Source organism: Vombatus ursinus, unplaced genomic scaffold (assembly GCF_900497805.2).
Source record: "Vombatus ursinus unplaced genomic scaffold, bare-nosed wombat genome assembly UNPS02014847.1, whole genome shotgun sequence".
In the NCBI taxonomy this organism is placed as follows: domain Eukaryota; kingdom Metazoa; phylum Chordata; class Mammalia; order Diprotodontia; family Vombatidae; genus Vombatus; species Vombatus ursinus.
In genome coordinates this window covers 11,616,065-11,630,701 of record NW_020954625.1, presented here as the reverse complement: position 1 = coordinate 11,630,701, position 14,637 = coordinate 11,616,065, and the positions used below count along the sequence as shown (strand labels likewise).

General features: G+C 44.8%; 1 pseudogene; it reads left to right on the top strand.

The window, feature by feature from the left end:
• The first annotated feature begins 249 nt into the window (after positions 1-249).
• Positions 250-14,637, top strand: part of LOC114026864 — a 21,746-nt pseudogene continuing 7,358 nt past the window's right edge.

The window sequence follows — 14,637 nt, the reverse complement described above, 5'->3', positions numbered from 1 at the left end:
CTCTCTAGGCCTTCCTACAATGACAAGACCGAGGAGCCTGTCTTGGGTCTCTGCTTTACTCAAGATGCACAGTCTGGGCAAAAAGAAAAAAGAATAGAAAAGAAAGAAAGAAAAAAAAAGAAAAAAAGAAAAACAACAACAGCGAGGGACAGACAAAGCCTGCCCAGAGAAGGAGTCGACGCTGAGCAGGGTGTGGGCAGAGGAATCCTGCCTCCTAAGGAGGGGACGGTCAAAGGAAGCTGGCTCATCATGTGTGTCAAAAGCAGCCTTCGACAGGTAAATAGCAATTAAACGGTCCCCGCCCACGGGAAAATTCCACGCTGGATGCTGGAAGGATGGGACATTGATGATCCAGGCCCTTCTGGCTGCAGGGAAGGAGAGAAAGTGTCCACAACTGCGAAACATCAGGAACTGATGAGAGACTAGAGAGTGAATGATTCCCAGACTGCTGCTCCTTCTGTGCTGGAACCGATTTAATTTCCTACTCGTATTTTTAACAATGATAATAATAGTTGACATTTACTGAACGCATCTCCCCCATCCCTTTACCTTGTCTATATTTTGTCGATGGTTTGCATATGCTTTTGTACATACTAGATATCTCCCCCTAGTCAGATCTAAGGTCTTTGAGGGCAAGACCTGGTTCCTTTTGTGTCCTCGGCATCTAGCACAGTCCTAGGCACCTAGGGTGTTCTTAAATGATTGGTGGGATGGCTGGTTGATGAGGCTTTAAGATCTACACGATCTCTAAGTGCAAGCTTTCATTCCATCCTCACAGCAACCCTGAGAGATGGTGCTTTGGATATCATCCCTGATTTGAAGAGAAGAAACAGGCTGAGCGACATCCACATTAAAAACTTAGATTTCTGTAGCACTGAGAAGTTTGAAAATGCTTTGCATACAATACTTCCTTTGATTTTCACAACCATTGAAGGCAGGGTTGTTGAAGGATCCTAGAGCTGTGATTTCTTGGGGAAGGGGGGAAAGGAAGGGACTCCCAGTGTGCAAACTCCCTCCCCCAGACAGATCCAGCAACTTCTTTGTAGTTTGCAATTTTAGAAAGTGCCTGGGGCAATGAGAAATGCACTGACCCTCTCTCCACTGTCCTGTACTGCCTTTCTCTCACCCTACTAGAAATCAAAGCTCAGAGAGATGAAGGGACATACTCGTGGATCCATAGCTAGTACTGTGTGTGTCCAAGGCAGGATTCAAACTCAGGTCCCTCTTGAGTCCAAGCACATCTACCCATCGACTGGATCATGAAGATAGGGAAATAAAATCATTTGAAGTACTTGAATCCCACCCCCACTCTGGAATCTCATCTGCTTCATGGAAAACATCCTCTTTAGTAGAAGATGTGTTTTCCAGACCTTTGCATTCCTAATCCACATCAGTCCTGGAATTGATGCTACTCATTATCACAAGCTGAAATATTCTTATTTGGATAGATTGTGGCAATGATCTTTCTCTAGGGTCCTCCTCAGATGCCTCGTCACAGCGTGGGCCTGACCCTGGGATTAAAGGGTGGTGCCAGCGGCCAAAGACATGCTCTGGCAAGTGCCACAGAGCTGGGCAGCTGCTGGCACTAAGTCAATCAATGAGCATTTATTGACTGGTTAGTGATTATGCTAGCGTTGCAGCTACCACAACAAAAATAACACAGTCCCCAGCCTCACAGAGCTTACATTCTACCCCAGGGAGCAACGGGTCCACATAGGAATATATTCCAAAAAAGAGAACATAACCGGGGAGAGGATGCTAGCAGGTGGCGGACGGGGAAAGCCTGAAGGCATTCAGGCGGTGGCACTTGACTTGATTTTCTCCAGGGACCAGCCTAGATAAATCTGGAGACCTGGTCACCTGCTTGGCCGTGGGGGAATGAATAAAACAGCCACAGCAGCTCACAAAGACCATAAACCAGATCCGCAGTCACAACCTGTATTACTGTGTGTGTGGGACACACACAATCTCACCTCATAGGATCATGGATTTAGAGCAAAAGGGATCTTAGAAGTCTCCTAGCCCAGCTCCTTCATTTTACAAAGGAAGAAACTGAGGCTCAGAGAAGGAAAGTGACTTGTCCAAGCCCACACAGGTAAGACGTAGCAAGAATATGTGTGGTAGACTAGATGCTACTACTATCACCACTATACTGCTGCTGCCGCTGCTGCTACTACTACTATTACTATTGCTGCTGTTGCTGCTGCTGCTACTATTATTACCACCACTATTATTACTACTACTACTATTACTGTTGCTGCTGCTGCTACTATTATTACCACCACTATTATTGCTACTACTACTATTACTATTGCTGCTGCTGCTACTATTATTACCACCACTATTATTGCTACTACTACTATTACTATTGCTGCTGCTGCTACTATTATTACCACCACTATTACTGCTACTACTACTATTACTATTGCTGCTGTTGCCGCTGCTGCTACTATTATTACCACCACTATTACTACTACTACTACTATTACTATTGCTGCTGTTGCTACCATTATTACCACCACTATTATCACTACTACTACTATTACTATTGCTGCTGCTGCTGCTGCTGCTACTATTATTACCACCACTATTATTACTACTACTACTATTACTGCGGCTGTTGCTGCTGCTACTACTATTATTACCACCACTATTATTACTACTACTACTATTACTGCGGCTGTTGCTGCTGCTACTACTATTATTACCACCACTATTATTACTACTACTACTATTACTGCGGCTGTTGCTGCTGCTACTACTATTATTACCACCACTATTATTACTACTACTACTATTACTGTTGCTGCTGCTGCTACTATTATTACCACCACTATTATTACTACTACTACTATTACTGTTGCTGCTGCTGCTACCATTATTACCACCACTATTATTACTACTACTACTATTACTACGGCTGTTGCTGCTGCTGCTACTATTGTTACCACCACTATTATTACTACTACTACTATTACTGTTGCTGCTGCTGCTGCTACTATTATTACCACCACTATTATTACTACTACTACTACTATTACTACGGCTGTTGCTGTTGCTGCTGTTGCTACAGTTCCATCCCTGGGAGGTGGGTGTTACATATTACAGATGAGGAAACTGAGGCAAACAGAGAATAAGTCACTTGCTGAGGGTCACCCAGCTAGTAAGTATCTTAGGTCAGATTTGAACTCAAGTCTTCCAGCCTCAAAGTCCAACTTTCTATCCACTGCACCACCTAGCTGCTTCTAAGTATAAAGAATGAGCACGAAGAACCACCCTGCATGATGAGTTGTGGAAGGGCCATATGCTGGCCTGATAAAGGCTTTCCCCAGACTGGTGAAACACCAAGAGCCCTCAAAGAGCCAAAGTGCAGCCTGTTAGGGGACAAGGAAACTCAAGCTTATTAATCCTTCCTATGGAACTGATGTCCCTGGCCACGTCCTGGAAACGTTGGCCGCTCCCTGCAACCAGAAGGTGCTATCCTACTGCCTGCACACCAACGATATCTGTCTCTCCCTAGGACATCACCCCACTGGTCTGCAAACGCCTTGCAGGATGCTTTGGGCACGTGCAGTCATTGGTTCCCTCTCAGCCAATCAGGAAGCCTCCTACTGGAGATGGGCTCCTGCTTCTTCTCTGTGTCTCCATTGCTTAACCCAGCACCTAGCACACAGCCAGTGCTTAATAACTGTTTGCGGATTGACTGATTGACCTTAGCGCTCCAACCCCACAGTGCCTGCTTGATGTAAATAACTGTCACCCTTCTGCATCCAAGATGGAAAGGGAAGAAGAAGACCATCATGGTTTGCTCCCATCTCTTACAAAAAGAATAATTCGACTCTTCTCTCAGTTCGGCCTGAAAGGTCACTCACGGTGCTTCTTTCCACATAGACAGACATGCCCATAGAAGTCCATAGGAGAAGAAGAGGGGAGAATTGCAGTTATTCCAAGAAGGCTTCATGGGATGGGTCCACCTTCATCTGGGCCTTGAAGGATACTGAGGCTTTGGATAGAGGGGAGCAGCACGAATGAAGACAGAGACAGAAATGAGTACGGGAGGTTTGTTGGGCATTGAGGGGAGCCGCCCACGGAGAAGAGACGGTGTGTTGGGAGTACTAAGATGAGAGGCATAGACGTAAAGCTAAAGGAGACTTACAATCCATTTAGTCTGGCCCCATGACCTCAGAGAGGAAGAAGTTGAGGTCCACAGAAGGAAAGCTGCTTGCCCAAATTTACACATGTATTAAGTGGCAGAAAGAGGTTTTGAACCACATTCTCTGGCTCCAAATCCATCAGATTGGGGATCAGATCATGGAAGCTTTTTTGGATCAGAAACCCTAGATTTGAATCCTGGCTCTGCTACTCAGTCTCTTCTTTAGACCTCAGTTTCCTCATCCATAAAATAAAGAGGTGGGCCTTCGTATTGTCTTAAATCCTTTTCAGGTCTCAATTCTAAGATCCTAGGATCTTGTGGTTCTGTGGTTCACTGACCATTCTTTTCCCCCTAATTCGCATTGCCCATAGCCCATGGATACTTTTCAAAATCTATCACATGTGGTTATTGACCCAAGCACAAAGAACCAGACTCCTTATGCAAGGTTGTTTTAATTGAACCAAAAAGAGCACAGATGTCTTTTTCCCTCCCCCAACACACACACACGCACACACACACATGCACACACACATGCGCACACATACACACATGCACACACATGAATGCATACACACGCTAATAATTTGCACCTTAGGAAAAAGTATTCACTTAAACATTGGAAGCTGGTTTTTTCCCCCCATGTGGTCTCATGAAGTTCTGAAACCTGGAGAGGAAGTAGATTTCACAGCACAGGGGATTGAGGTTAGCTGTAAGGATTAGGTGACCAGATGGAATGCATTAAGGGAACCGTATTAGAGTCCAGCTTCCTGCCTGGCACGAATCGTCGGTCTCCAATATGCCCTGCATTAAGCCTGATGTTGGGCAGGAGGTAAACAAGCAGAAACAGCAGGAAGGGTAGAGCCAGGCAGCAAGCAGAGGGTTGGTGCCTGGGTGAGTTCATTGTGGCGAGGACCATTTCCACGGAGCTCCTTACAGGTACGTGCACATCCCAATCAAAGATGGAGGCCTGGAAGTGTAAGGAAGAAATCCGGAAAAGAAAGGGCTGCTCACAACTGGAAGGAGTCAGACTTCAGTACCTCGGGCACCTACTTGCCTAGGTCCTTCATCTCACAGAATGGGTAATCACTCATATCAAGGTATATATTGCCACCCATCCAGACCTTCTCATTCTGATTAATTCCCTTCCATGTCCTCCCACAAATTCTCTAAATAAAATCTATCCAATGTGCTGGAAGCCTTCCTTTCCATGAAGGCTACTAAGAAAAGCATAGATATTATGAAAGTACACTAGTCTAGACTGACTCCAGGGAAAAGACACAAGAAAGCCCTTATAGTGGGAGTCTATGGGCATGGAACACTGCAGGCCTTTTCAATATATTGGTCAGTTTTGATGAACTTTTTCCCGTTTTTTATCCTTTGTTATAAAAGATTATTCTCTGGAAGGAAGGAGGAGAAATACTTTGGAAACTGTTGGTGGTAATATAAAAATAAAAGACATCAATAGAAACTTTCTTAAATAAAGGAAAAGCATGGATAAATCTCTATTCAGTTTGATTGAAACTCTGTCTGAAGGCAGAATGACTACAGATCAGAGAGATGTCTTCGAAGATCTCTTCCCGGCCCTAAGAGTCTACAATTCTATGAAATGAAGACCTGCCGCTAAAGCTGCAGCAAATTTGATTCAGTAAATATTTTAAGTGCTTACTATGTGCCAGGCACTGGAAGTACAAAGATGAAAATCAAACAGTTTCCTCCCTCGGGAAACTTACATTTTAGTAGAGAATTCAAAATTTACATACAAGCAAATAAATTAAAAATAATTATGAGAGAGACAGAAACAGAGGGGAAGAGAGAAAGACAGAGACAGAGAGACAAAGAGAAGAGAAAGGGAAAGAGAAAAGAGAGAAAGTGAGAGAAAAGAGAAGGAGAGGGAGAGACAGAAAGGGGAGGGAGAGAGATGGATAAGGGGACAGAAAGAGACAGAGAGAAAGAATGGGGAGAGAAAGAGGAGGAAGAAAAAGAAAGGGAAGGTAAGAAAGAGATACAGGGGGTAAGAGAGAAAGTAAGAGAGAGAGGGGGGGAGGGAGAGACACAGAGAGAGAGGAAGAGAGGGAGAGACAAAGAGAGCTCTTGGGGAGATCAAGAATGGCTTCTTGTGGGAGGTGGCACCTGAGAAGATCTTGGAAAGAGGTTAAGAGTACTAAAGGACAGATGTGAAGAGGGGGTCATTCCACACAGGGGTAACTGTCCTTACCCACACAAAGTTTCAGTAGAAATGGAATATTGTGTATGGAGAACCCGCCCACAGGCCAGCTTGAGTATGAAGGAAAGTAAAGATGGCAGAAGCTGGCTCATGGAGTGCTTAAGTGCCAGGCGGAGGAGTTTATATCTTATCCCAAAAGCAATAGGGAGGCATTGAAGACTTTAGGAGGAGGGGGGTTCTTAGATGGTCAGACCCGGGTTTTTACGACTATTGTCTTAGCTATTGTTGGGAAGTGAATTGAAGAGGGGAGAGGATGGAAAGGGGAGACAAATTAAGAGGGTATTTCAAGTGTCTAGGCAGGAGGCGAAGAGAGCTTGAGCTAGCTGAGTAGATGAAAGGGGATGGAATGAGAGATGTGGAGCTGGGCTTGGTGAGACTTGGCAGGTGACTGGATTTGGGGGGGCGAGGGGCAAGGGGGAAGGACAGGAAGATGGAAAAACCAAAGGAGACTCCAAGAGTCAAAAAGGACTCCCATTGAGATAGTACATGTAAAGCACTTTGTTGGTCAATAATCATTCACTAAACACCTAATACATTCCAGGCACCAAGGAAACAAAAAAAGGTCAAAAAGAAAAAAGGCCCTGTTCTCAGGGAGGCCTCAGTCCAGTGCTATGGACAACATGTAAACAACTAGGTACATACAAGATGGAAGGTGATCGGAAAGGACGAGGCATTAGCAGCTAAGGGCCCCAGAGAAGAATGTTATCTTCTACAGGCCTGTAGAGAGTAGGATTGGAACCTTATGTAAATAACACAGACACCCCACTGCACCCCACCCCACCACCCCCCCAGCCCACGACTTGGAGACTCCTCTGATACCCTTAAGGAGGTTTGGCAATATTGATTGAAGCTCTCCTCCATTTTGTCTCCAGACCTCACCATGTTGTTCTGTTAAATGTTGGTCATTGTGTGGGCTTGATGGCCGAGTGAATGGAAATGACAACTGTTTCTGTTTTGGCTGGAAACCCTTCCCAGACTGATTTTTTTTGACTATGTAAAAGAGGCCATTTTTTGCCTTATTTCTTACCTAGTCCTTAATCACAGGACATTGCCTCAGCCAAACTGAGACCTGGGAAAGACCTTAGCTTAAAAAGGCCAAGGTATCCCACTGCATCCTGGGCCATCTCCATTCTCCTGAAGGAGAGAGTTAGCCTGGTGACCTTGCACAGCCCTGACTCCCTTAAATCTAATGCATTTCCATGTCATGGCATCGCCTCCCTGATGTTATGGTCAAACAGCAACAAGGGGTATAGTCCCTCTGCCCTCCATTCCCAGTGGCTATTACGTGGCTCTAACGCATCCCTCTTGTTGTGTACAATGCACATGTACATGCACATGCATAGGTCAATCCCCATCTGCACAATGAGGGAATTGTAATCGACAATCTCAAACTCTGTGATCCATGTCCTCAAGGGAGTTACTGGTCTTGTCTTTGTATTCCCAGGGCCCAACACAGGCCTGGCACATAGTAGGCACTTTAAAAATGCTCGCTGAATGAATGAATGAAAATGGATGGCTCAAGGGGGCACAATATGGCCCACGTTTCCAACTTTAGACCCACGGTTCTCTATACCGTACCACACTCCTTCTCTGAAGCCTTTGTTTGACTCGTGCCCAGGATCCTTTAATTAAAAAACGACAAAAGATAAAGGAGAGAGAAGGCAGTTTCCTTTCATGGCCTTTGTTACAGGTGTACGTTCCAATCTGCATATATTTTAATGTTTAATTCTAAATTTTTGTCTCTGGGAGCCAAATTATGGGGGGGGGGGGCGGGCAACTGTGCTGTGTTTAATCTAATCATTGCTTTCAACTAGCAGGGTTTTGCTTTGACAGCAGCAGAGATCTTAGATGCTCCAAGTGTGAAGAATGAAAAAGAACCCAAAAGCATGAGCCAGCAGGATTTCACCACTGGCTAACGTGACACGGGCTTCTCCTCCAGCGGGCCCGCTTGAAAAGCCCCCTTCAGGATCTTTGCAGAGGAGACGGAAGCCAGCCTCGCAAGATCTGGCCTGACCCAGCGCTAGCCTCGGCCGAGGTTGCCCAAGACTGCTGGTCACTGACGACACCTAGAGGAGAAGCGCAGCCACTGCGGCCACTGTCGAGGAACTGGCCCACAGGCCTTCTCTGGGGCTACATCGCCCACTAGGGACCGCATCCCCACGTAGCAGCGGTGCTGGCCTTCTCCCTGGAGAGGGTGCTAAGTGTGAGCAGAGCTAAAATACGGGGGAACGAGGGATGAGGGGAAGAAGCGGAGGGAATCAGAGGTCCTGGGTTCTACAACAAGGGGAAAGGAAGAAATATTTATATAGCACCTACTATGTGCCAGGCACTTTGCTAAGTGTTTTAGGAGCATCATCTCCTTTGACATTTGCAAGGGGCTGTGATTATCCTCGTTTTACATTCGAGGAAACTGAGGCAAAGAGAGGTTCCATGACATAGTTCTATGACGTAGGCCAGATTTGAACTCAGGTCTTCCTGATTCCAGTTCTATCCACTGGGCCACCTAAAGCAGATCTTCAGCGTAGCCATTCTTCATAGAATGATGGATCTGTAGTGCAATGAGACCTCAGAGGCCTTTCCGATTCAATGCCCCTCTTTTGAGGAACTTGAGACCCAGTGACTTTCCCAAGGTCACTTAATAAGTCAGGATTTGAGCACAGGTCCCCTGACTCTGTTTTCCATGTTCTTCACTCTTCTACTCTCCAACAGAATGGTTCTATTCTGCCTCTCCTGGGGCTATCACTGGAGAAAGTCACAATAGCTAACCAGTTCCAAACCCAAACAAGTTCTTCTCCTCAACTATTTTTCACACTACTGAAGTGAGCGTACCCATCTTCTTCCAACTCTACCCCTGAAAATCTAATTAGATCATTATCACCATTCCTTCTGGTTCAGCCAGTTGTTTTTCAACAGTGTCTGATTTTCTGTGACCCCATTTGGGGTTTTCTTGGCACAGATCCTGGAAGGGTCTGCCATTTCCTTCTCCAGCCCATTTTACAGATGAGGAAACTGAGGCAGAGAGGGTTAAATGACTTGCCCAGAGTCAGACAGCTAGTGAGTATCTGAGGCCGCATTTGAACTCAAGTCTTCCTGACTCCAAGCCTGGTGCTCTATTCACTCTGCCATCTGGCTGCCCACTCCTTCTGGAAAGCCAGACAATTCAATTGACTGCCTTTTTGTTCCACTCGCCTACTTAGAGACTTCCCAGACTAAAACTCCCATCCCAGGCCACCTTTCTCTCAAAGAAGACCAAGGACATCACAAGGGGGACATCTCAACTTGTGCCCGAATCGAATTAAAGTGGGACAGAGCTAGGCAAAGTCATCAGCCTCACTCTCTCCTCCAGAGTCATTGAAGTCCAGTGGCAAGGCAAAAGTCAGGACCACTGACGATGGCCCAGGATACAGTGGATGACGTTGGCTTCTAAATGAAGGTCTTTCCCAGGCCTTAGTTTGTCTGAAAAGTAGAGGCGAACAGGGAGAACATTCCAAACATGGCAGACAGGTCCAGGAGAAAGGAGACTAATGTTGCATGTGAGGAACAGCAAGAAAGCCAAAAAGGCATGCACAGAGGGGAATGATGGGTAACAAAGGTAGGCTGGGGCCAGGCCATGGAAGGCTGGTCATGCAGCTAGTTTGTAATGTGGAAGAGCTGGGATTCGACCCCAGGTTCTTGGAGACTGCATCCATCCCCTGTTCCTTCCCCTTCCCCAAGGTTCCCACTATATGGGATAATCAGTCTCTTTCCTGGAAATTTCCTTTTATCTCTGAATCAGTATCATCAGATGGGACACTGTCCACCTCAGTTTCCTCAGCTATGAAATGGAGATCATACAGCCACTCCTTCCCAGTGCTTTTATGAGGCTCAAAGGAGGGGATATCTGGAAAAAGCACTCTAGAAGAGCTAGCTCTAGGTGAACCAATGGTTCCCTTTTTACCTTTCCTTCCTCCCCACCCCAGGACTTATAAAGAGCTTAGCACACATTAAGCAATTAATAGATGTTTTATCATTCATCCATTCCATTCAATGATTTTGAATCACCTGTTACTGAGAGGATCTCTGTGGGAACTTGGGGATGCAAAGAGAAAAAAGTCTCTGCCCTGAAGAAGTTCACATTCTCCTGGGGGACCTGCCCTGGAGACAAGATAAGAAAATACTAAGGGGGGGCAGTTGTCTGTTTTTTTTTGTTTTTTGGCTTTTTTGGGGGGGGGAATTCCAGATCTACCCTTCCATTAGTACAGGAAAATTTCAGTGAGGATACTCTCTCTCTCAATATAGATTGGTAATCAATCTGCAATTTACAGTCACAGAGAGTCAGACTATTAGATGTAAAGTGCCCTACCACGGGTCACACAGCCAGCATGTCTCCCAGGTAGGACTTGTACCAGGGTTCCTGACTCTGAGGGAACTCTAGAAGTTCTATCTAGAGTTGCTATTGTTGTAGGAACTCTAGAAGAGTGAAGAAAATGGAAAGGACATACAAAAGCTTCTGTAATGGCCAAGGTATTGGACATGGAGTCAGGCACACCTTTGTTCAGATCCCATCTGGGACACTTACTGTGATACCCTTGGCAAGTTGCTTAACTATTCTGTGCCTCAGTTTCTTTATCTGTAAAATGATGGATGTAGACTTGACTTCTAAGGTTTCTTCCAGCTCTAAGTTTAGAATCTTGTGATAGTCATTTCAAGAGAGAATGAGCCCCAACAACTAGGGTGATTAGGAAAAGCTTCAGATAAAAAGTGGTCCTTGGGCTGTGTATGGAAGGAAGGAGTGAGTATAAGGGGTGGAAAAAGAAGAGAATTCTGGACATGGGATGGGAAAGTGGGACGAAGATTATCATTCTTCACAATGCTTTATTATGTAGCAATGACATTATAGGGTATATCCCGTGATACTCCCTCCCATTTTAATAGATGAAAATGGGCCTAATTAGCCTAACTGATTTAAAAATCAACAAAGCAATATTACAGATCTCAGTCATAGAAGTAGAGAATGGACTCACTGAAGTTACCCTAGTACCTCCCCTTGTCTGGGGAGGTCATGGGGTGTGGTAGAAAAAAATGTGGTTTTGGAGTGAAAAGACCTGGATTTGAGGCCTCCCTCTGATACATAAAGTTGTATGGTGCTAGGCATCGCCTTTCTGAGCCTCAGTTTATTCCCAGATAAGATGGAGTTAAGCCCTTTCCCTATTCTATGGTCCAGCGGAAACTGGCCTTCCTCCTGATCCTAACACCCGGTGTCTAATCTGACATATCCATGCTTTTGCAGTGGCCGTACCCCAAGCCTAGCATGTTCTCCCTTCCACACTGGGACTTAGAATCCCTGGCTTCCTTTAAGACAGCCCAACGCCTGCCTTTGAGGCCTGTCCTGATCATCGCTCCTAGCACCTTCCCCCCAAAATTACCTTGCATTTATTTTGAATACATTCTTTTTGGATACTTATCTCCATACATGTTCTCTCCCACGCCACCCCAAAAAAGTATAATCTTCTTGAGGGCAGGAACTGTTTCATTTGCGTCTTTGTATCTCAAAAGCCTAACATGATGCTGGTACATGGTGATAATGGCTAACATTTAGACAGTGCTCTGGGGGCTATGAAGAACTTTGCAGATACTATCTCATTTGAACCTCACAAAAACCTCGGGAAGTAGGGACAATTATTATCCCAACTTTACAGTTGAGGGAACTGAGGTAAACAAAATAACCTCTGTTACTTGCCCAGGGTCACATAGCTAATAAATATCTGTGGCAGAATTTGAATTCAGGGCTTCCTGACTCCTGGGTCAGCACTCTATCCATTGCAACACCCCGGAACACTAGAATTGCTCTAGAAACACTGGAGAGAGGGGGCACAAGTTGCCAGCCTTGGTCTGTGGAGTCTTTGTCCCCCTTATATACTTGCATTTGTATTTATGTTTGTGTATAGGGGAGAGGGACTGTGGGATTTCACTGATGTAAGGATAAATCTCTAATCCTCTTCATAGATGCAGGGCAGCACCTAAACCTTCCTGCGTTTCTCTGAATTCCTCATGATCACTGTTTCTTGTAGCACAATATTATTCCATGATATTTAAGTATACACATTGTTTAATCAATAGGGCAGTTGCCAGTTGTTGTTGTTATTATTATTATTATTATTATTATTACATATGAAATGCTTTCTCCTCAGCAACCCTGTGATATAGGTAGTGAAATTATTAACAATTAATAAATAATACAATATATTAAGTGGTAGCTAGGTGGCATAGTAGATAGAATGCCAGACCTGAAATCAGGAAGATTCAACTTCCTGAGTTTAAATAGGACTTACTAGCTGAGTGGCCCTGGGCAAGTCATTTCACCCTATTTGCCTCAGTTTCCTCATCTGTAGAATGAGCTAGAAAAGGAAATGAACAACCACTCCAGTATCTTTGCCAAGAAAACCTCAAATGGGGTCATGGAGAGTCAGATACAACTGTACAACAATAGCAATGAAAAACAGGAACAAATCAACAACAACAGAATATATTAAGTGCCTACTGTGCTCCAGAGGAAATAAGAGACCCTCAGAGGCAGGGTGACGAGGGAGTTCTTTCCAGGCAGGAAAGATGGCCTGTCATCCGTGAAGAACAAGGCCAGTTTGGCTGGACCGGAGAGTGAGTCAAGAGCAGTAGTGTGTTTGTGAAGGTAGGTTGGAGCCAGATTGTGAGAGGCTTTTAGTGACAAAGGATTTCTTATCTGATCTGAAAGGTAACAAAACCAATGGCATATATTTAGCCAAGGAGTAACATAGCCACATTGGCATGAGGAAAATCATCCCAGCATACAACGGAGAAAATCATTCAGAGTAGGGAAATATAAGGTGATAAGTAAGCTATTGGACCTCTCCAGGCAGGGTACAATGGGGACGTAACGTAGGGTGGTCTCAGTCAGGAGAGTGGAGAGAAGAGACCTGATATTGGAGATAGAATTGGCAAGAGGTGGCGAACGACTGAATATGAGGCTAAGGCAGAAAGAGAAGTCAAGGACAGTGTGGATGGCACCTGGGTAACATACCCTAGATGATGGAAGGATAGTAGAGCCCTTTACAGAAAGAAGGAAGTTCAAAACAAGGGTGAGTTTAGGGAGGTAAACACAATCCCTGTTTTGCAGAACAGAAACTGGGGTGACTTTCCCAGCTGGAAGCTTGAGAGCCAAGATTCTTACCCAACACTCCCCTGACTCTAAATCTATTATTCTTTCTTCCATGACACTCTAGTAGTGAACAGTTATAGGCCAAGCCCTATGATAATAAATATTTTCACAACAAAAATTCCCCAAAACAAGATTTCAAAGGGTTCAGTGGAAAGATTGGTAAGCTCCCATGAACTAAAAATGCTATAGGGAAAGTAAGCCCAGAAGGAATGGGAGAGACTCAAAAACGAAATTCCAAAGATGTAAAGAGAAATTATTCCAATGAGGAGAAAAAGTAGGATTTGTCCAAAGAGCTAGGAGAAGAATCTCAATTTAGATTTTAAAAAGAAATGCTCAAAAGATGGGACCAAGGGCAGGTAACAGAAGATGAATAGGTGAGTGTAGCAGGGTCTGATAAAAACAACATCACAAGTACTAAAACTCAGAATGTGTTGGTACTAATGAGAGGATTGAAAGACAACAAAAAGGGATTTTGAGGGTTTTGCCTGTATTGGGAGGAGAAAGGAGGATCACTGAAGAGATAGGACCTCTGCTTGGGGTAGATGGGCCAATCATAAGGCAGAGTTACTCAATCCTTATTTTGCTTCTGTTTTCTCTGACAAGGAAATGGCTTTTGCAACAAAAATAAAAGAGGAAAAGGGGCTAACGAGGAGTTGATACCTAAGATAAGAAGGAGGACCCCCCTGTCCTTAGTAACTTCAAGTCACCTGGGCCACATGAACTACATCCTTGGGTCCTGAAAGAAATGGTAGATGTGGTGCTGAGCCACCATCAGTAATGTTTGAAGGAAAATGGAGAGGTTCTATTGGGGTGGAGAAAGACAAAGGTCCCGATTTTCAAAAAAGGAAAGAAAACAAAGTCTGCAAACTATAGGTCAGTAAGCTTGGTTTTGATTCTGGGGAGCGTTCAATAACAGATGATTAAAGAGATGGTTGGTGAACATGGAGAAAGGAAAAGTGATGATTACAAAGGGCTAACCTGGCTTCATCAGCAACAGGCCGTTTTTTGACAAGGTCACTAACCTTGTAGAGCTGGGCCACTCCAGTCATCCTGATGGACATCTGGCCACTGGACCCAGACGGCTCT